Raw genomic sequence first — 18320 nt, 5'->3', positions numbered from 1 at the left:
GAGGAGGAGGCGCCTTGAGAGACTGTGTTGCCTCGCTGCTGTTCTAAAAAAACAGATGAGGGAAGCAAGAAAGGATGCTCCAGGTGAGGCTCGAACTCACAACCTCGGCATTGCTCGACAGTTACTGCTTTATAAGTACCGCGCGCTGACCGATTGCGCCACTGGAGCTTACGTGAGGTCCTGCTGGCTTGCTTTTTTTGCATGATATTTCCCAAACGATCACCGTTAAGATCGCTGACAGTAAAGATGCTCTGAATCTACTCCAAGTCGTTTTACTTCACTCTTACTGATATATGAAGTCGTACGATCCAAGGTGCTGGCAGGTTTCATGTTGAAGGAAGTTTGTCTCCAGAATCCAGCATATCAACCCAGACCCACAGAAATAGATAGCTTAGGGTCACCTGAATTAAAGTGTGTTTTCCCCTTGTGAATGGGTGCCTCCGTTGCCGAGATATCGCTGCCTTTGTCAACATGCAAACGAGCTATTTGGAGCAACGAGGGCGTTGCCGCTTACCTCTTTGGAGCAATGGCAACACCCTCGTTGCTCCAAAGAGCTCATTTGAGTATTGACAGAAAGAGAGAGCACTCAGGAAAGGAGGCACCCATTCGGAAGGGGGAAACACCGTTGGATTCAGGTGACCCTAACCTATCTCTCTGCGGGGCTGGTTTGCTATGCTGGGCTTGGTTACAGACTCCTTTTTTAAAAATGCAATGTGGGTGACATTGGAATGGTTCCTTATAGCGCTGTGGAGTTAGCCTGTATTTTTAGCAATCCATGCGTGTGCCCTATCCCAACAACATAGGATTGCATTGTAAAGAAATTCTGTTTGTAAAAAAAATTCACAATTGGAGGCAGATGGATATCTCCGATTCCGTACCCCGTGTTTGTCTAGGCAATGGGATATAAAGGAAGAATAAAGCAAGGTGCTGTCTTTTTCAAAAGCATAGGGCGTTCTCTGCATTCAAAGAAGATAGCGTTACACTGAATTGCTCTTCTTGGGACATAGAAATTGCCTTTTCATGTTAGTACGCGGTCAGGTTTGGCACGATCCGCTTCAGAAGCAAGCGAGACAATCACCCCGGGAAGAGGAGGCTTGAGAACTTTTAATTTGGACCTAAAACACGTCCAGGGTACGCTTGTAAAGCTTAGGCTGACAAACACCCCAGATGGGACTCGAACCCACAATCCCTGGCTTAGGAGGCCAGTGCCTTATCCATTAGGCCACTGGGGCTGGATGCAGGGCACAAGCCTTATGATTCTATTTTTCAAAGAAAGCAGACATGCACCAGCCATCCAAATGCATTATCCAGATGGGACTTGTACCTTTTGCGTTCCAAATCTAAAGCTTTCTTATTGGCGTACTTGCGTTCTTTCAAGAAGAGCCAGGGGTGCCTTTCTTGCCTCCTTTGGATGACACAGTCACAGGATATTGTTAATGGTGAAGAAGAAGAAGAAAAGCTTAATGGAGGGCCAGGACTCTTCCAAAGCACACAAGTTTGCCTGATTTGTGATTCCGTGGTGTTGATAGATGAGGAGGAGGCGCCTTGAGAGACTGTGCTGCCTCGCTGCTGTTCTAAAAAAACAGATGAGGGAAGCAAGAAAGGATGCTCCAGATGAGGCTCGAACTCACAACCTCGGCATTGCTCGACAGTTACTGCTTTATAAGTACCGCGCGCTGACCGATTGCGCCACTGGAGCTGACGTGAGGTGCTGCGGGCTTGCTTTTTTTGCATGATATTTCCCAAACGATCACCATTAAGATCGCTGACAGTAAAGATGCTCTGAATCTACTCCAAGTCGTTTTACTTCACTCTTACTGATATATGAAGTCGTACGATCCAAGGTGCTGGCAGGTTTCATGTTGAAGGAAGTTTGTCTCCAGAATCCAGTATATCAACCCAGACCCACAGAAATAGATAGCTTAGGGTCACCTGAATTAAAGTGTGTTTTCCCCTTGTGAATGGGTGCCTCCGTTGCCGAGATATCGCTGCCTTTGTCAACATGCAAACGAGCTATTTGGAGCAACGAGGGCGTTGCCGCTTACCTGTTTGGAGCAATGGCAACACCCTCGTTGCTCCAAAGAGCTCATTTGAGTATTGACAGAAAGAGAGAGCACTCAGGAAAGGAGGCACCCATTCGGAAGGGGGAAACACCGTTGGATTCAGGTGACCCTAACCTATCTCTCTGCGGGGCTGGTTTGCTATGCTGGGCTTGGTTACAGACTCCTTTTTTAGAAATGCAATGTGGGTGACATTGGAATGGTTCCTTATAGCGCTGTGGAGTTAGCCTGTATTTTTAGCAATCCATGCGTGTGCCCTATCCCAACAACATAGGATTGCATTGTAAAGAAATTCTGTTTGTAAAAAAAATTCACAATTGGAGGCAGATAGATATCTCCGATTCCGTACCCCGTGTTTGTCTAGGCAATGGGATATAAAGGAAGAATAAAGCAAGGTGCTGTCTTTTTCAAAAGCATAGGGCGTTCTCTGCATTCAAAGAAGATAGCGTTACACTGAATTGCTCTTCTTGGGACATAGAAATTGCCTTTTCATGTTAGTACGCGGTCAGGTTTGGCACGATCCGCTTCAGAGGCAAGCGAGACAATCACCCCGGGAAGAGGACGCTTGAGAACTTTTAATTTGGACCTAAAACACGTCCAGGGTACGCTTGTAAAGCTTAGGCTGACAAACACCCCAGATGGGACTCGAACCCACAATCCCTGGCTTAGGAGGCCAGTGCCTTATCCATTAGGCCACTGGGGCTGGATGCAGGGCACAAGCCTTATGATTCTATTTTTCAAAGAAAGCAGACATGCACCAGCCATCCAAATGCATTATCCAGATGGGACTTGTACCTTTTGCGTTCCAAATCTAAAGCTTTCTTATTGGCGTGCTTGCGTTCTTTCAAGAAGAGCCAGGGGTGCCTTTCTTGCCTCCTTTGGATGACACAGTCACAGGATATTGTTAATGGTGAAGAAGAAGAAGAAAAGCTTAATGGAGGGCCAGGACTCTTCCAAACCACACAAGTTTGCCTGATTTGTGATTCCGTGGTGTTGATAGATGAGGAGGAGGCGCCTTGAGAGACTGTGCTGCCTCGCTGCTGTTCTAAAAAAACAGATGAGGGAAGCAAGAAAGGATGCTCCAGGTGAGGCTCGAACTCACAACCTCGGCATTGCTCGACAGTTACTGCTTTATAAGTACCGCGCGCTGACCGATTGCGCCACTGGAGCTTACGTGAGGTGCTGCGGGCTTGCTTTGTTTGCATGATATTTCCCAAACGATCACCGTTAAGATCGCTGACAGTAAAGATGCTCTGAATCTACTCCAAGTCGTTTTACTTCACTCTTACTGATATATGAAGTCGTACGATCCAAGGTGCTGGCAGGTTTCATGTTGAAGGAAGTTTGTCTCCAGAATCCAGCATATCAACCCAGACCCACAGAAATATAGTTTAGGGTCACCTGAATTAAAGTGTGTTTTCTCCTTGTGAATGGGTGCCTCCGTTGCCGAGATATCGCTGCCTTTGTCAACATGCAAACGAGCTATTTGGAGCAACGAGGGCGTTGCCGCTTACCTCTTTGGAGCAATGGCAACACCCTCGTTGCTCCAAAGAGCTCATTTGAGTATTGACAGAAAGAGAGAGCACTCAGGAAAGGAGGCACCCATTCGGAAGGGGGAAACACCGTTGGATTCAGGTGACCCTAACCTATCTCTCTGCGGGGCTGGTTTGCTATGCTGGGCTTGATTACAGACTCCTTTTTTAAAAATGCAATGTGGGTGACATTGGAATGGTTCCTTATAGCGCTGTGGAGTTAGCCTGTATTTTTAGCAATCCATGCGTGTGCCCTATCCCAACAACATAGGATTGCATTGTAAAGAAATTCTGTTTGTAAAAAAAATTCACAATTGGAGGCAGATGGATATCTCCGATTCCGTACCCCGTGTTTGTCTAGGCAATGGGATATAAAGGAAGAATAAAGCAAGGTGCTGTCTTTTTCAAAAGCATAGGGCGTTCTCTGCATTCAAAGAAGATAGCGTTACACTGAATTGCTCTTCTTGGGACATAGAAATTGCCTTTTCATGTTAGTACGCGGCCAGGTTTGGCACGATCCGCTTCAGAAGCAAGCGAGACAATCACCCCGGGAAGAGGAGGCTTGAGAACTTTTAATTTGGACCTAAAACACATCCAGGGTACGCTTGTAAAGCTTAGGCTGACAAACACCCCAGATGGGACTCGAACCCACAATCCCTGGCTTAGGAGGCCAGTGCCTTATCCATTAGGCCACTGGGGCTGGATGCAGGGCACAAGCCTTATGATTCTATTTTTCAAAGAAAGCAGACATGCACCAGCCATCCAAATGCATTATCCAGATGGGACTTGTACCTTTTGCGTTCCAAATCTAAAGCTTTCTTATTGGCGTACTTGCGTTCTTTCAAGAAGAGCCAGGGGTGCCTTTCTTGCCTCCTTTGGATGACACAGTCACAGGATATTGTTAATGGTGAAGAAGAAGAAGAAAAGCTTAATGGAGGGCCAGGACTCTTCCAAAGCACACAAGTTTGCCTGATTTGTGATTCCGTGGTGTTGATAGATGAGGAGGAGGCGCCTTGAGAGACTGTGTTGCCTCGCTGCTGTTCTAAAAAAACAGATGAGGGAAGCAAGAAAGGATGCTCCAGGTGAGGCTCGAACTCACAACCTCGGCATTGCTCGACAGTTACTGCTTTATAAGTACCGCGCGCTGACCGATTGCGCCACTGGAGCTTACGTGAGGTGCTGCGGGCTTGCTTTTTTTGCATGATATTTCCCAAACGATCACCGTTAAGATCGCTGACAGTAAAGATGCTCTGAATCTACTCCAAGTCGTTTTACTTCACTCTTACTGATATATGAAGTCGTACGATCCAAGGTGCTGGCAGGTTTCATGTTGAAGGAAGTTTGTCTCCAGAATCCAGCATATCAACCCAGACCCACAGAAATATAGTTTAGGGTCACCTGAATTAAAGTGTGTTTTCTCCTTGTGAATGGGTGCCTCCGTTGCCGAGATATCGCTGCCTTTGTCAACATGCAAATGAGCTATTTGGAGCAACGAGGGCGTTGCCGCTTACCTCTTTGGAGCAATGGCAACACCCTCGTTGCTCCAAAGAGCTCATTTGAGCATTGACAGAAAGAGAGAGCACTCAGGAAAGGAGGCACCCATTCGGAAGGGGGAAACACCGTTGGATTCAGGTGACCCTAACCTATCTCTCTGCGGGGCTGGTTTGCTATGCTGGGCTTGGTTACAGACTCCTTTTTTAAAAATGCAATGTGGGTGACATTGGAATGGTTCCTTATAGCGCTGTGGAGTTAGCCTGTATTTTTAGCAATCCATGCATGTGCCCTATCCCAACAACATAGGATTGCATTGTAAAGAAATTCTGTTTGTAAAAAAAATTCACAATTGGAGGCAGATGGATATCTCCGATTCCGTACCCCGTGTTTGTCTAGGCAATGGGATATAAAGGAAGAATAAAGCAAGGTGCTGTCTTTTTCAAAAGCATAGGGCGTTCTCTGCATTCAAAGAAGATAGCGTTACACTGAATTGCTCTTCTTGAGACATAGAAATTGCCTTTTCATGTTAGTACGCGGTCAGGTTTGGCACGATCCGCTTCAGAGGCAAGCGAGACAATCACCCCGGGAAGAGGAGGCTTGAGAACTTTTAATTTGGACCTAAAACACGTCCAGGGTACGCTTGTAAAGCTTAGGCTGACAAACACCCCAGATGGGACTCGAACCCACAATCCCTGGCTTAGGAGGCCAGTGCCTTATCCATTAGGCCACTGGGGCTGGATGCAGGGCATAAGCCTTATGATTCTATTTTTCAAAGAAAGCAGACATGCACCAGCCATCCAAATGCATTATCCAGATGGGACTTGTACCTTTTGCGTTCCAAATCTAAAGCTTTCTTATTGGCGTGCTTGCGTTCTTTCAAGAAGAGCCAGGGGTGCCTTTCTTGCCTCCTTTGGATGACACAGTCACAGGATATTGTTAATGGTGAAGAAGAAAAAGAAAAGCTTAATGGAGGGCCAGGACTCTTCCAAACCACACAAGTTTGCCTGATTTGTGATTCCGTGGTGTTGATAGATGAGGATGAGGCGCCTTGAGAGACTGTGCTGCCTCGCTGCTGTTCTAAAAAAACAGATGAGGGAAGCAAGAAAGGATGCTCCAGGTGAGGCTCGAACTCACAACCTCGGCATTGCTCGACAGTTACTGCTTTATAAGTACCGCGCGCTAACCGATTGCGCCACTGGAGCTTACGTGAGGTGCTGCGGGCTTGCTTTCTTTGCATGATATTTCCCAAACGATCACCGTTAAGATCGCTGACAGTAAAGATGCTCTGAATCTACTCCAAGTCGTTTTACTTCACTCTTACTGATATATGAAGTCGTACGATCCAAGGTGCTGGCAGGTTTCATGTTGAAGGAAGTTTGTCTCCAGAATCCAGCATATCAACCCAGACCCACAGAAATATAGTTTAGGGTCACCTGAATTAAAGTGTGTTTTCTCCTTGTGAATGGGTGCCTCCGTTGCCGAGATATCGCTGCCTTTGTCAACATGCAAACGAGCTATTTGGAGCAACGAGGGCGTTGCCGCTTACCTCTTTGGAGCAATGGCAACACCCTCGTTGCTCCAAAGAGCTCATTTGAGTATTGACAGAAAGAGAGAGCACTCAGGAAAGGAGGCACCCATTCGGAAGGGGGAAACACCGTTGGATTCAGGTGACCCTAACCTATCTCTCTGCGGGGCTGGTTTGCTATGATGGGCTTGGTTACAGACTCCTTTTTTAAAAATGCAATGTGGGTGACATTGGAATGGTTCCTTATAGCGCTGTGGAGTTAGCCTGTATTTTTAGCAATCCATGCGTGTGCCCTATCCCAACAACATAGGATTGCATTGTAAAGAAATTCTGTTTGTAAAAAAAATTCACAATTGGAGGCAGATGGATATCTCCGATTCCGTACCCCGTGTTTGTCTAGGCAATGGGATATAAAGGAAGAATAAAGCAAGGTGCTGTCTTTTTCAAAAGCATAGGGCGATCTCTGCATTCAAAGAAGATAGCGTTACACTGAATTGCTCTTCTTGGGACATAGAAATTGCCTTTTCATGTTAGTACGCGGCCAGGTTTGGCACGATCCGCTTCAGAAGCAAGCGAGACAATCACCCCGGGAAGAGGAGGCTTGAGAACTTTTAATTTGGACCTAAAACACGTCCAGGGTACGCTTGTAAAGCTTAGGCTGACAAACACCCCAGATGGGACTCGAACCCACAATCCCTGGCTTAGGAGGCCAGTGCCTTATCCATTAGGCCTCTGGGGCTGGATGCAGGGCACAAGCTTTATGATTCTATTTTTCAAAGAAAGCAGACATGCACCAGCCATCCAAATGCATTATCCAGATGGGACTTGTACCTTTTGCGTTCCAAATCTAAAGCTTTCTTATTGGCGTGCTTGCGTTCTTTCAAGAAGAGCCAGGGATGCCTTTCTTGCCTGCTTTGGATGACACAGTCACAGGATATTGTTAATGGTGAAGAAGAAGAAGAAAAGCTTAATGGAGGGCCAGGACTCTTCCAAAGCACACAAGTTTGCCTGATTTGTGATTCCGTGGTGTTGATAGATGAGGAGGAGGCGCCTTGAGAGACTGTGTTGCCTCGCTGCTGTTCTAAAAAAACAGATGAGGGAAGCAAGAAAGGATGCTCCAGGTGAGGCTCGAACTCACAACCTCGGCATTGCTCGACAGTTACTGCTTTATAAGTACCGCGCGCTGACCGATTGCGCCACTGGAGCTTACGTGAGGTCCTGCTGGCTTGCTTTTTTTGCATGATATTTCCCAAACGATCACCGTTAAGATCGCTGACAGTAAAGATGCTCTGAATCTACTCCAAGTCGTTTTACTTCACTCTTACTGATATATGAAGTCGTACGATCCAAGGTGCTGGCAGGTTTCATGTTGAAGGAAGTTTGTCTCCAGAATCCAGCATATCAACCCAGACCCACAGAAATAGATAGCTTAGGGTCACCTGAATTAAAGTGTGTTTTCCCCTTGTGAATGGGTGCCTCCGTTGCCGAGATATCGCTGCCTTTGTCAACATGCAAACGAGCTATTTGGAGCAACGAGGGCGTTGCCGCTTACCTCTTTGGAGCAATGGCAACACCCTCGTTGCTCCAAAGAGCTCATTTGAGTATTGACAGAAAGAGAGAGCACTCAGGAAAGGAGGCACCCATTCGGAAGGGGGAAACACCGTTGGATTCAGGTGACCCTAACCTATCTCTCTGCGGGGCTGGTTTGCTATGCTGGGCTTGGTTACAGACTCCTTTTTTAAAAATGCAATGTGGGTGACATTGGAATGGTTCCTTATAGCGCTGTGGAGTTAGCCTGTATTTTTAGCAATCCATGCGTGTGCCCTATCCCAACAACATAGGATTGCATTGTAAAGAAATTCTGTTTGTAAAAAAAATTCACAATTGGAGGCAGATGGATATCTCCGATTCCGTACCCCGTGTTTGTCTAGGCAATGGGATATAAAGGAAGAATAAAGCAAGGTGCTGTCTTTTTCAAAAGCATAGGGCGTTCTCTGCATTCAAAGAAGATAGCGTTACACTGAATTGCTCTTCTTGGGACATAGAAATTGCCTTTTCATGTTAGTACGCGGTCAGGTTTGGCACGATCCGCTTCAGAAGCAAGCGAGACAATCACCCCGGGAAGAGGAGGCTTGAGAACTTTTAATTTGGACCTAAAACACGTCCAGGGTACGCTTGTAAAGCTTAGGCTGACAAACACCCCAGATGGGACTCAAACCCACAATCCCTGGCTTAGGAGGCCAGTGCCTTATCCATTAGGCCACTGGGGCTGGATGCAGGGCACAAGCCTTATGATTCTATTTTTCAAAGAAAGCAGACATGCACCAGCCATCCAAATGCATTATCCAGATGGGACTTGTACCTTTTGCGTTCCAAATCTAAAGCTTTCTTATTGGCGTGCTTGCGTTCTTTCAAGAAGAGCCAGGGGTGCCTTTCTTGCCTCCTTTGGATGACACAGTCACAGGATATTGTTAATGGTGAAGAAGAAGAAGAAAAGCTTAATGGAGGGCCAGGACTCTTCCAAACCACACAAGTTTGCCTGATTTGTGATTCCGTGGTGTTGATAGATGAGGATGAGGCGCCTTGAGAGACTGTGCTGCCTCGCTGCTGTTCTAAAAAAACAGATGAGGGAAGCAAGAAAGGATGCTCCAGGTGAGGCTCGAACTCACAACCTCGGCATTGCTCGACAGTTACTGCTTTATAAGTACCGCGCGCTGACCGATTGCGCCACTGGAGCTTACGTGAGGTGCTGCGGGCTTGCTTTGTTTGCATGATATTTCCCAAACGATCACCGTTAAGATCGCTGACAGTAAAGATGCTCTGAATCTACTCCAAGTCGTTTTACTTCACTCTTACTGATATATGAAGTCGTACGATCCAAGGTGCTGGCAGGTTTCATGTTGAAGGAAGTTTGTCTCCAGAATCCAGCATATCAACCCAGACCCACAGAAATATAGTTTAGGGTCACCTGAATTAAAGTGTGTTTTCTCCTTGTGAATGGGTGCCTCCGTTGCCGAGATATCGCTGCCTTTGTCAACATGCAAACGAGCTATTTGGAGCAACGAGGGCGTTGCCGCTTACCTCTTTGGAGCAATGGCAACACCCTCGTTGCTCCAAAGAGCTCATTTGAGTATTGACAGAAAGAGAGAGCACTCAGGAAAGGAGGCACCCATTCGGAAGGGGGAAACACCGTTGGATTCAGGTGACCTTAACCTATCTCTCTGCGGGGCTGGTTTGCTATGCTGGGCTTGGTTACAGACTCCTTTTTTAAAAATGCAATGTGGGTGACATTGGAATGGTTCCTTATAGCGCTGTGGAGTTAGCCTGTATTTTTAGCAATCCATGCGTGTGCCCTATCCCAACAACATAGGATTGCATTGTAAAGAAATTCTGTTTGTAAAAAAAATTCACAATTGGAGGCAGATGGATATCTCCGATTCCGTACCCCGTGTTTGTCTAGGCAATGGGATATAAAGGAAGAATAAAGCAAGGTGCTGTCTTTTTCAAAGGCATAGGGCGTTCTCTGCATTCAAAGAAGATAGCGTTACACTGAATTGCTCTTCTTGGGACATAGAAATTGCCTTTTCATGTTAGTACGCTGCCAGGTTTGGCACGATCCGCTTCAGAAGCAAGCGAGACAATCACCCCGGGAAGAAGAGGCTTGAGAACTTTTAATTTGGACCTAAAACACATCCAGGGTACGCTTGTAAAGCTTAGGCTGACAAACACCCCAGATGGGACTCGAACCCACAATCCCTGGCTTAGGAGGCCAGTGCCTTATCCATTAGGCCACTGGGGCTGGATGCAGGGCACAAGCCTTATGATTCTATTTTTCAAAGAAAGCAGACATGCACCAGCCATCCAAATGCATTATCCAGATGGGACTTGTACCTTTTGCGTTCCAAATCTAAAGCTTTCTTATTGGCGTACTTGCGTTCTTTCAAGAAGAGCCAGGGGTGCCTTTCTTGCCTGCTTTGGATGACACAGTCACAGGATATTGTTAATGGTGAAGAAGAAGAAGAAAAGCTTAATGGAGGGCCAGGACTCTTCCAAAGCACACAAGTTTGCCTGATTTGTGATTCCGTGGTGTTGATAGATGAGGAGGAGGCGCCTTGAGAGACTGTGTTGCCTCGCTGCTGTTCTAAAAAAACAGATGAGGGAAGCAAGAAAGGATGCTCCAGGTGAGGCTCGAACTCACAACCTCGGCATTGCTCGACAGTTACTGCTTTATAAGTACCGCGCGCTGACCGATTGCGCCACTGGAGCTTACGTGAGGTCCTGCGGGCTTGCTTTTTTTGCATGATATTTCCCAAACGATCACCGTTAAGATCGCTGACAGTAAAGATGCTCTGAATCTACTCCAAGTCGTTTTACTTCACTCTTACTGATATATGAAGTCGTACGATCCAAGGTGCTGGCAGGTTTCATGTTGAAGGAAGTTTGTCTCCAGAATCCAGCATATCAACCCAGACCCACAGAAATAGATAGCTTAGGGTCACCTGAATTAAAGTGTGTTTTCCCCTTGTGAATGGGTGCCTCCGTTGCCGAGATATCGCTGCCTTTGTCAACATGCAAACGAGCTATTTGGAGCAACGAGGGCGTTGCCGCTTACCTCTTTGGAGCAATGGCAACACCCTCGTTGCTCCAAAGAGCTCATTTGAGTATTGACAGAAAGAGAGAGCACTCAGGAAAGGAGGCACCCATTCGGAAGGGGGAAACACCGTTGGATTCAGGTGACCCTAACCTATCTCTCTGCGGGGCTGGTTTGCTATGCTGGGCTTGGTTACAGACTCCTTTTTTAAAAATGCAATGTGGGTGACATTGGAATGGTTCCTTATAGCGCTGTGGAGTTAGCCTGTATTTTTAGCAATCCATGCGTGTGCCCTATCCCAACAACATAGGATTGCATTGTAAAGAAATTCTGTTTGTAAAAAAAATTCACAATTGGAGGCAGATGGATATCTCCGATTCCGTACCCCGTGTTTGTCTAGGCAATGGGATATAAAGGAAGAATAAAGCAAGGTGCTGTCTTTTTCAAAAGCATAGGGCGTTCTCTGCATTCAAAGAAGATAGCGTTACACTGAATTGCTCTTCTTGAGACATAGAAATTGCCTTTTCATGTTAGTACGCGGTCAGGTTTGGCACGATCCGCTTCAGAAGCAAGTGAGACAATCACCCCGGGAAGAGGAGGCTTGAGAACTTTTAATTTGGACCTAAAACACGTCCAGGGTACGCTTGTAAAGCTTAGGCTGACAAACACCCCAGATGGGACTCGAACCCACAATCCCTGGCTTAGGAGGCCAGTGCCTTATCCATTAGGCCACTGGGGCTGGATGCAGGGCATAAGCCTTATGATTCTATTTTTCAAAGAAAGCAGACATGCACCAGCCATCCAAATGCATTATCCAGATGGGACTTGTACCTTTTGCGTTCCAAATCTAAAGCTTTCTTATTGGCGTGCTTGCGTTCTTTCAAGAAGAGCCAGGGGTGCCTTTCTTGCCTCCTTTGGATGACACAGTCACAGGATATTGTTAATGGTGAAGAAGAAGAAGAAAAGCTTAATGGAGGGCCAGGACTCTTCTAAAGCACACAAGTTTGCCTGATTTGTGATTCCGTGGTGTTGATAGATGAGGATGAGGCGCCTTGAGAGACTGTGCTGCCTCGCTGCTGTTCTAAAAAAACAGATGAGGGAAGCAAGAAAGGATGCTCCAGGTGAGGCTCGAACTCACAACCTCGGCATTGCTCGACAGTTACTGCTTTATAAGTACCGCGCGCTAACCGATTGCGCCACTGGAGCTTACGTGAGGTGCTGTGGGCTTGCTTTGTTTGCATGATATTTCCCAAACGATCACCGTTAAGATCGCTGACAGTAAAGATGCTCTGAATCTACTCCAAGTCGTTTTACTTCACTCTTACTGATATATGAAGTCGTACGATCCAAGGTGCTGGCAGGTTTCATGTTGAAGGAAGTTTGTCTCCAGAATCCAGCATATCAACCCAGACCCACAGAAATATAGTTTAGGGTCACCTGAATTAAAGTGTGTTTTCTCCTTGTGAATGGGTGCCTCCGTTGCCGAGATATCGCTGCCTTTGTCAACATGCAAACGAGCTATTTGGAGCAACGAGGGCGTTGCCGCTTACCTCTTTGGAGCAATGGCAACACCCTCGTTGCTCCAAAGAGCTCATTTGAGTATTGACAGAAAGAGAGAGCACTCAGGAAAGGAGGCACCCATTCGGAAGGGGGAAACACCGTTGGATTCAGGTGACCCTAACCTATCTCTCTGCGGGGCTGGTTTGCTATGCTGGGCTTGGTTACAGACTCCTTTTTTAAAAATGCAATGTGGGTGACATTGGAATGGTTCCTTATAGCGCTGTGGAGTTAGCCTGTATTTTTAGCAATCGATGCGTGTGCCCTATCCCAACAACATAGGATTGCATTGTAAAGAAATTCTGTTTGTAAAAAAAATTCACAATTGGAGGCAGATGGATATCTCCGATTCCGTACCCCGTGTTTGTCTAGGCAATGGGATATAAAGGAAGAATAAAGCAAGGTGCTGTCTTTTTCAAAAGCATAGGGCGTTCTCTGCATTCAAAGAAGATAGCGTTACACTGAATTGCTCTTCTTGGGACATAGAAATTGCCTTTTCATGTTAGTACGCGGCCAGGTTTGGCACGATCCGCTTCAGAAGCAAGCGAGACAATCACCCCGGGAAGAGGAGGCTTGAGAACTTTTAATTTGGACCTAAAACACGTCCAGGGTACGCTTGTAAAGCTTAGGCTGACAAACACCCCAGACGGGACTCGAACCCACAATCCCTGGCTTAGGAGGCCAGTGCCTTATCCATTAGGCCACTGGGGCTGGATGCAGGGCACAAGCTTTATGATTCTATTTTTCAAAGAAAGCAGACATGCACCAGCCATCCAAATGCATTATCCAGATGGGACTTGTACCTTTTGCGTTCCAAATCTAAAGCTTTCTTATTGGCGTGCTTGCGTTCTTTCAAGAAGAGCCAGGGATGCCTTTCTTGCCTGCTTTGGATGACACAGTCACAGGATATTGTTAATGGTGAAGAAGAAGAAGAAAAGCTTAATGGAGGGCCAGGACTCTTCCAAAGCACACAAGTTTGCCTGATTTGTGATTCCGTGGTGTTGATAGATGAGGAGGAGGCGCCTTGAGAGACTGTGTTGCCTCGCTGCTGTTCTAAAAAAACAGATGAGGGAAGCAAGAAAGGATGCTCCAGGTGAGGCTCGAACTCACAACCTCGGCATTGCTCGACAGTTACTGCTTTATAAGTACCGCGCGCTGACCGATTGCGCCACTGGAGCTTACGTGAGGTCCTGCTGGCTTGCTTTTTTTGCATGATATTTCCCAAACGATCACCGTTAAGATCGCTGACAGTAAAGATGCTCTGAATCTACTCCAAGTCGTTTTACTTCACTCTTACTGATATATGAAGTCGTACGATCCAAGGTGCTGGCAGGTTTCATGTTGAAGGAAGTTTGTCTCCAGAATCCAGCATATCAACCCAGACCCACAGAAATAGATAGCTTAGGGTCACCTGAATTAAAGTGTGTTTTCCCCTTGTGAATGGGTGCCTCCGTTGCCGAGATATCGCTGCCTTTGTCAACATGCAAACGAGCTATTTGGAGCAACGAGGGCGTTGCCGCTTACCTCTTTGGAGCAATGGCAACACCCTCGTTGCTCCAAAGAGCTCATTTGAGTATTGACAGAAAGAGAGAGCACTCAGGAAAGGAGGCACCCATTCGGAAGGGGGAAACACCGTTGGATTCAGGTGACCCTAACCTATCTCTCTGCGGGGCTGGTTTGCTATGCTGGGCTTGGTTACAGACTCCTTTTTTAAAAATGCAATGTGGGTGACATTGGAATGGTTCCTTATAGCGCTGTGGAGTTAGCCTGTATTTTTAGCAATCCATGCGTGTGCCCTATCCCAACAACATAGGATTGCATTGTAAAGAAATTCTGTTTGTAAAAAAAATTCACAATTGGAGGCAGATGGATATCTCCGATTCCGTACCCCGTGTTTGTCTAGGCAATGGGATATAAAGGAAGAATAAAGCAAGGTGCTGTCTTTTTCAAAAGCATAGGGCGTTCTCTGCATTCAAAGAAGATAGCGTTACACTGAATTGCTCTTCTTGGGACATAGAAATTGCCTTTTCATGTTAGTACGCGGTCAGGTTTGGCACGATCCGCTTCAGAAGCAAGCGAGACAATCACCCCGGGAAGAGGAGGCTTGAGAACTTTTAATTTGGACCTAAAACACGTCCAGGGTACGCTTGTAAAGCTTAGGCTGACAAACACCCCAGATGGGACTCAAACCCACAATCCCTGGCTTAGGAGGCCAGTGCCTTATCCATTAGGCCACTGGGGCTGGATGCAGGGCACAAGCCTTATGATTCTATTTTTCAAAGAAAGCAGACATGCACCAGCCATCCAAATGCATTATCCAGATGGGACTTGTACCTTTTGCGTTCCAAATCTAAAGCTTTCTTATTGGCGTGCTTGCATTCTTTCAAGAAGAGCCAGGGGTGCCTTTCTTGCCTCCTTTGGATGACACAGTCACAGGATATTGTTAATGGTGAAGAAGAAGAAGAAAAGCTTAATGGAGGGCCAGGACTCTTCCAAACCACACAAGTTTGCCTGATTTGTGATTCCGTGGTGTTGATAGATGAGGATGAGGCGCCTTGAGAGACTGTGCTGCCTCGCTGCTGTTCTAAAAAAACAGATGAGGGAAGCGAGAAAGGATGCTCCAGGTGAGGCTCGAACTCACAACCTCGGCATTGCTCGACAGTTACTGCTTTATAAGTACCGCGCGCTGACCGATTGCGCCACTGGAGCTTACGTGAGGTGCTGCGGGCTTGCTTTGTTTGCATGATATTTCCCAAACGATCACCGTTAAGATCGCTGACAGTAAAGATGCTCTGAATCTACTCCAAGTCGTTTTACTTCACTCTTACTGATATATGAAGTCGTACGATCCAAGGTGCTGGCAGGTTTCATGTTGAAGGAAGTTTGTCTCCAGAATCCAGCATATCAACCCAGACCCACAGAAATAGATAGCTTAGGGTCACCTGAATTAAAGTGTGTTTTCTCCTTGTGAATGGGTGCCTCCGTTGCCGAGATATCGCTGCCTTTGTCAACATGCAAACGAGCTATTTGGAGCAACGAGGGCGTTGCCGCTTACCTCTTTGGAGCAATGGCAACACCCTCGTTGCTCCAAAGAGCTCATTTGAGTATTGACAGAAAGAGAGAGCACTCAGGAAAGGAGGCACCCATTCGGAAGGGGGAAACACCGTTGGATTCAGGTGACCCTAACCTATCTCTCTGCGGGGCTGGTTTTCTATGCCTGGCTTGGTTACAGACTCCTTTTTTAAAAATGCAATGTGGGTGACATTGGAATGGTTCCTTATAGCGCTGTGGAGTTAGCCTGTATTTTTAGCAATCCATGCGTGTGCCCTATCCCAACAACATAGGATTGCATTGTAAAGAAATTCTGTTTGTAAAAAAAATTCACAATTGGAGGCAGATGGATATCTCCGATTCCGTACCCCGTGTTTGTCTAGGCAATGGGATATAAAGGAAGAATAAAGCAAGGTGCTGTCTTTTTCAAAAGCATAGGGCGTTCTCTGCATTCAAAGAAGATAGCGTTACACTGAATTGCTCTTCTTGGGACATAGAAATTGCCTTTTCATGTTAGTACGCGGTCAGGTTTGGCACGATCCGCTTCAGAAGCAAGCGAGACAATCACCCCGGGAAGAGGAGGCTTGAGAACTTTTAATTTGGACCTAAAACACATCCAGGGTACGCTTGTAAAGCTTAGGCTGACAAACACCCCAGATGGGACTCGAACCCACAATCCCTGGCTTAGGAGGCCAGTGCCTTATCCATTAGGCCACTGGGGCTGGATGCAGGGCACAAGCCTTATGATTCTATTTTTCAAAGAAAGCAGACATGCACCAGCCATCCAAATGCATTATCCAGATGGGACTTGTACCTTTTGCGTTCCAAATCTAAAGCTTTCTTATTGGCGTACTTGCGTTCTTTCAAGAAGAGCCAGGGGTGCCTTTCTTGCCTCCTTTGGATGACACAGTCACAGGATATTGTTAATGGTGAAGAAGAAGAAGAAAAGCTTAATGGAGGGCCAGGACTCTTCCAAAGCACACAAGTTTGCCTGATTTGTGATTCCGTGGTGTTGATAGATGAGGAGGAGGCGCCTTGAGAGACTATGTTGCCTCGCTGCTGTTCTAAAAAAACAGATGAGGGAAGCAAGAAAGGATGCTCCAGGTGAGGCTCGAACTCACAACCTCGGCATTGCTCGACAGTTACTGCTTTATAAGTACCGCGCGCTGACCGATTGCGCCACTGGAGCTTACGTGAGGTGCTGCGGGCTTGCTTTTTTTGCATGATATTTCCCAAACGATCACCGTTAAGATCGCTGACAGTAAAGATGCTCTGAATCTACTCCAAGTCGTTTTACTTCACTCTTACTGATATATGAAGTCGTACGATCCAAGGTGCTGGCAGGTTTCATGTTGAAGGAAGTTTGTCTCCAGAATCCAGCATATCAACCCAGACCCACAGAAATATAGTTTAGGGTCACCTGAATTAAAGTGTGTTTTCTCCTTGTGAATGGGTGCCTCCGTTGCCGAGATATCGCTGCCTTTGTCAACATGCAAACGAGCTATTTGGAGCAACGAGGGCGTTGCCGCTTACCTCTTTGGAGCAATGGCAACACCCTCGTTGCTCCAAAGAGCTCATTTGAGTATTGACAGAAAGAGAGAGCACTCAGGAAAGGAGGCACCCATTCGGAAGGGGGAAACACCGTTGGATTCAGGTGACCCTAACCTATCTCTCTGCGGGGCTGGTTTGCTATGCTGGGCTTGGTTACAGACTCCTTTTTTAAAAATGCAATGTGGGTGACATTGGAATGGTTCCTTATAGCGCTGTGGAGTTAGCCTGTATTTTTAGCAATCCATGCGTGTGCCCTATCCCAACAACATAGGATTGCATTGTAAAGAAATTCTGTTTGTAAAAAAAATTCACAATTGGAGGCAGATGGATATCTCCGATTCCGTACCCCGTGTTTGTCTAGGCAATGGGATATAAAGGAAGAATAAAGCAAGGTGCTGTCTTTTTCAAAAGCATAGGGCGTTCTCTGCATTCAAAGAAGATAGCGTTACACTGAATTGCTCTTCTTGAGACATAGAAATTGCCTTTTCATATTAGTACGCGGTCAGGTTTGGCACGATCCGCTTCAGAAGCAAGCGAGACAATCACCCCGGGAAGAGGAGGCTTGAGAACTTTTAATTTGGACCTAAAACACGTCCAGGGTACGCTTGTAAAGCTTAGGCTGACAAACACCCCAGATGGGACTCGAACCCACAATCCCTGGCTTAGGAGGCCAGTGCCTTATCCATTAGGCCACTGGGGCTGGATGCAGGGCATAAGCCTTATGATTCTATTTTTCAAAGAAAGCAGACATGCACCAGCCATTCAAATGCATTATCCAGATGGGACTTGTACCTTTTGCGTTCCAAATCTAAAGCTTTCTTATTGGCGTGCTTGCGTTCTTTCAAGAAGAGCCAGGGATGCCTTTCTTGCCTGCTTTGGATGACACAGTCACAGGATATTGTTAATGGTGAAGAAGAAGAAGAAAAGCTTAATGGAGGGCCAGGACTCTTCCAAAGCAC

At 46.6% G+C, this 18320-nt stretch overlaps 24 non-coding genes across 24 annotated transcripts; all 24 read right to left on the bottom strand.

Moving 5' to 3' along the window:
* Window positions 1-75: 75 nt before the first annotated feature.
* On the bottom strand, window positions 76-168 carry TRNAI-UAU (transfer RNA isoleucine (anticodon UAU)). The gene is given in 2 exon segments: window positions 76-111; window positions 131-168. It is a non-coding gene; the product is annotated as a tRNA-Ile (tRNA).
* A 991-nt stretch (window positions 169-1159) lies between these two features.
* TRNAR-CCU (transfer RNA arginine (anticodon CCU)) lies at window positions 1160-1232 on the bottom strand. The gene has a single exon. It is a non-coding gene; the product is annotated as a tRNA-Arg (tRNA).
* Window positions 1233-1606: 374 nt separating this feature from the next.
* TRNAI-UAU (transfer RNA isoleucine (anticodon UAU)) lies at window positions 1607-1699 on the bottom strand. The gene is given in 2 exon segments: window positions 1607-1642; window positions 1662-1699. It is a non-coding gene; the product is annotated as a tRNA-Ile (tRNA).
* A 991-nt stretch (window positions 1700-2690) lies between these two features.
* TRNAR-CCU (transfer RNA arginine (anticodon CCU)) lies at window positions 2691-2763 on the bottom strand. Its single transcript has one exon. It is a non-coding gene; the product is annotated as a tRNA-Arg (tRNA).
* Window positions 2764-3137: 374 nt separating this feature from the next.
* Window positions 3138-3230, bottom strand: TRNAI-UAU (transfer RNA isoleucine (anticodon UAU)). Its single transcript is given in 2 exon segments — window positions 3138-3173; window positions 3193-3230. It is a non-coding gene; the product is annotated as a tRNA-Ile (tRNA).
* A 989-nt stretch (window positions 3231-4219) lies between these two features.
* Window positions 4220-4292, bottom strand: TRNAR-CCU (transfer RNA arginine (anticodon CCU)). Its single transcript has one exon. It is a non-coding gene; the product is annotated as a tRNA-Arg (tRNA).
* A 374-nt stretch (window positions 4293-4666) lies between these two features.
* On the bottom strand, window positions 4667-4759 carry TRNAI-UAU (transfer RNA isoleucine (anticodon UAU)). The gene is given in 2 exon segments: window positions 4667-4702; window positions 4722-4759. It is a non-coding gene; the product is annotated as a tRNA-Ile (tRNA).
* Window positions 4760-5748: 989 nt separating this feature from the next.
* On the bottom strand, window positions 5749-5821 carry TRNAR-CCU (transfer RNA arginine (anticodon CCU)). Its single transcript has one exon. It is a non-coding gene; the product is annotated as a tRNA-Arg (tRNA).
* Window positions 5822-6195: 374 nt separating this feature from the next.
* Window positions 6196-6288, bottom strand: TRNAI-UAU (transfer RNA isoleucine (anticodon UAU)). The gene is given in 2 exon segments: window positions 6196-6231; window positions 6251-6288. It is a non-coding gene; the product is annotated as a tRNA-Ile (tRNA).
* A 989-nt stretch (window positions 6289-7277) lies between these two features.
* Window positions 7278-7350, bottom strand: TRNAR-CCU (transfer RNA arginine (anticodon CCU)). The gene has a single exon. It is a non-coding gene; the product is annotated as a tRNA-Arg (tRNA).
* Window positions 7351-7724: 374 nt separating this feature from the next.
* Window positions 7725-7817, bottom strand: TRNAI-UAU (transfer RNA isoleucine (anticodon UAU)). Its single transcript is given in 2 exon segments — window positions 7725-7760; window positions 7780-7817. It is a non-coding gene; the product is annotated as a tRNA-Ile (tRNA).
* A 991-nt stretch (window positions 7818-8808) lies between these two features.
* Window positions 8809-8881, bottom strand: TRNAR-CCU (transfer RNA arginine (anticodon CCU)). Its single transcript has one exon. It is a non-coding gene; the product is annotated as a tRNA-Arg (tRNA).
* Window positions 8882-9255: 374 nt separating this feature from the next.
* On the bottom strand, window positions 9256-9348 carry TRNAI-UAU (transfer RNA isoleucine (anticodon UAU)). The gene is given in 2 exon segments: window positions 9256-9291; window positions 9311-9348. It is a non-coding gene; the product is annotated as a tRNA-Ile (tRNA).
* A 989-nt stretch (window positions 9349-10337) lies between these two features.
* TRNAR-CCU (transfer RNA arginine (anticodon CCU)) lies at window positions 10338-10410 on the bottom strand. Its single transcript has one exon. It is a non-coding gene; the product is annotated as a tRNA-Arg (tRNA).
* Window positions 10411-10784: 374 nt separating this feature from the next.
* On the bottom strand, window positions 10785-10877 carry TRNAI-UAU (transfer RNA isoleucine (anticodon UAU)). The gene is given in 2 exon segments: window positions 10785-10820; window positions 10840-10877. It is a non-coding gene; the product is annotated as a tRNA-Ile (tRNA).
* Window positions 10878-11868: 991 nt separating this feature from the next.
* TRNAR-CCU (transfer RNA arginine (anticodon CCU)) lies at window positions 11869-11941 on the bottom strand. The gene has a single exon. It is a non-coding gene; the product is annotated as a tRNA-Arg (tRNA).
* Window positions 11942-12315: 374 nt separating this feature from the next.
* On the bottom strand, window positions 12316-12408 carry TRNAI-UAU (transfer RNA isoleucine (anticodon UAU)). The gene is given in 2 exon segments: window positions 12316-12351; window positions 12371-12408. It is a non-coding gene; the product is annotated as a tRNA-Ile (tRNA).
* A 989-nt stretch (window positions 12409-13397) lies between these two features.
* On the bottom strand, window positions 13398-13470 carry TRNAR-CCU (transfer RNA arginine (anticodon CCU)). The gene has a single exon. It is a non-coding gene; the product is annotated as a tRNA-Arg (tRNA).
* Window positions 13471-13844: 374 nt separating this feature from the next.
* Window positions 13845-13937, bottom strand: TRNAI-UAU (transfer RNA isoleucine (anticodon UAU)). Its single transcript is given in 2 exon segments — window positions 13845-13880; window positions 13900-13937. It is a non-coding gene; the product is annotated as a tRNA-Ile (tRNA).
* A 991-nt stretch (window positions 13938-14928) lies between these two features.
* Window positions 14929-15001, bottom strand: TRNAR-CCU (transfer RNA arginine (anticodon CCU)). The gene has a single exon. It is a non-coding gene; the product is annotated as a tRNA-Arg (tRNA).
* Window positions 15002-15375: 374 nt separating this feature from the next.
* On the bottom strand, window positions 15376-15468 carry TRNAI-UAU (transfer RNA isoleucine (anticodon UAU)). The gene is given in 2 exon segments: window positions 15376-15411; window positions 15431-15468. It is a non-coding gene; the product is annotated as a tRNA-Ile (tRNA).
* Window positions 15469-16459: 991 nt separating this feature from the next.
* On the bottom strand, window positions 16460-16532 carry TRNAR-CCU (transfer RNA arginine (anticodon CCU)). Its single transcript has one exon. It is a non-coding gene; the product is annotated as a tRNA-Arg (tRNA).
* Window positions 16533-16906: 374 nt separating this feature from the next.
* TRNAI-UAU (transfer RNA isoleucine (anticodon UAU)) lies at window positions 16907-16999 on the bottom strand. The gene is given in 2 exon segments: window positions 16907-16942; window positions 16962-16999. It is a non-coding gene; the product is annotated as a tRNA-Ile (tRNA).
* A 989-nt stretch (window positions 17000-17988) lies between these two features.
* TRNAR-CCU (transfer RNA arginine (anticodon CCU)) lies at window positions 17989-18061 on the bottom strand. The gene has a single exon. It is a non-coding gene; the product is annotated as a tRNA-Arg (tRNA).
* Between the last annotated feature and the right edge of the window lie 259 nt (window positions 18062-18320).

The sequence above is a fragment of the Leptodactylus fuscus genome, chromosome 5, assembly GCF_031893055.1.
Source record: "Leptodactylus fuscus isolate aLepFus1 chromosome 5, aLepFus1.hap2, whole genome shotgun sequence".
NCBI lineage: Eukaryota > Metazoa > Chordata > Amphibia > Anura > Leptodactylidae > Leptodactylus > Leptodactylus fuscus.
Note: the sequence above shows the minus strand (reverse complement) of the source record. Positions and strands in the feature narration are given on the sequence as shown.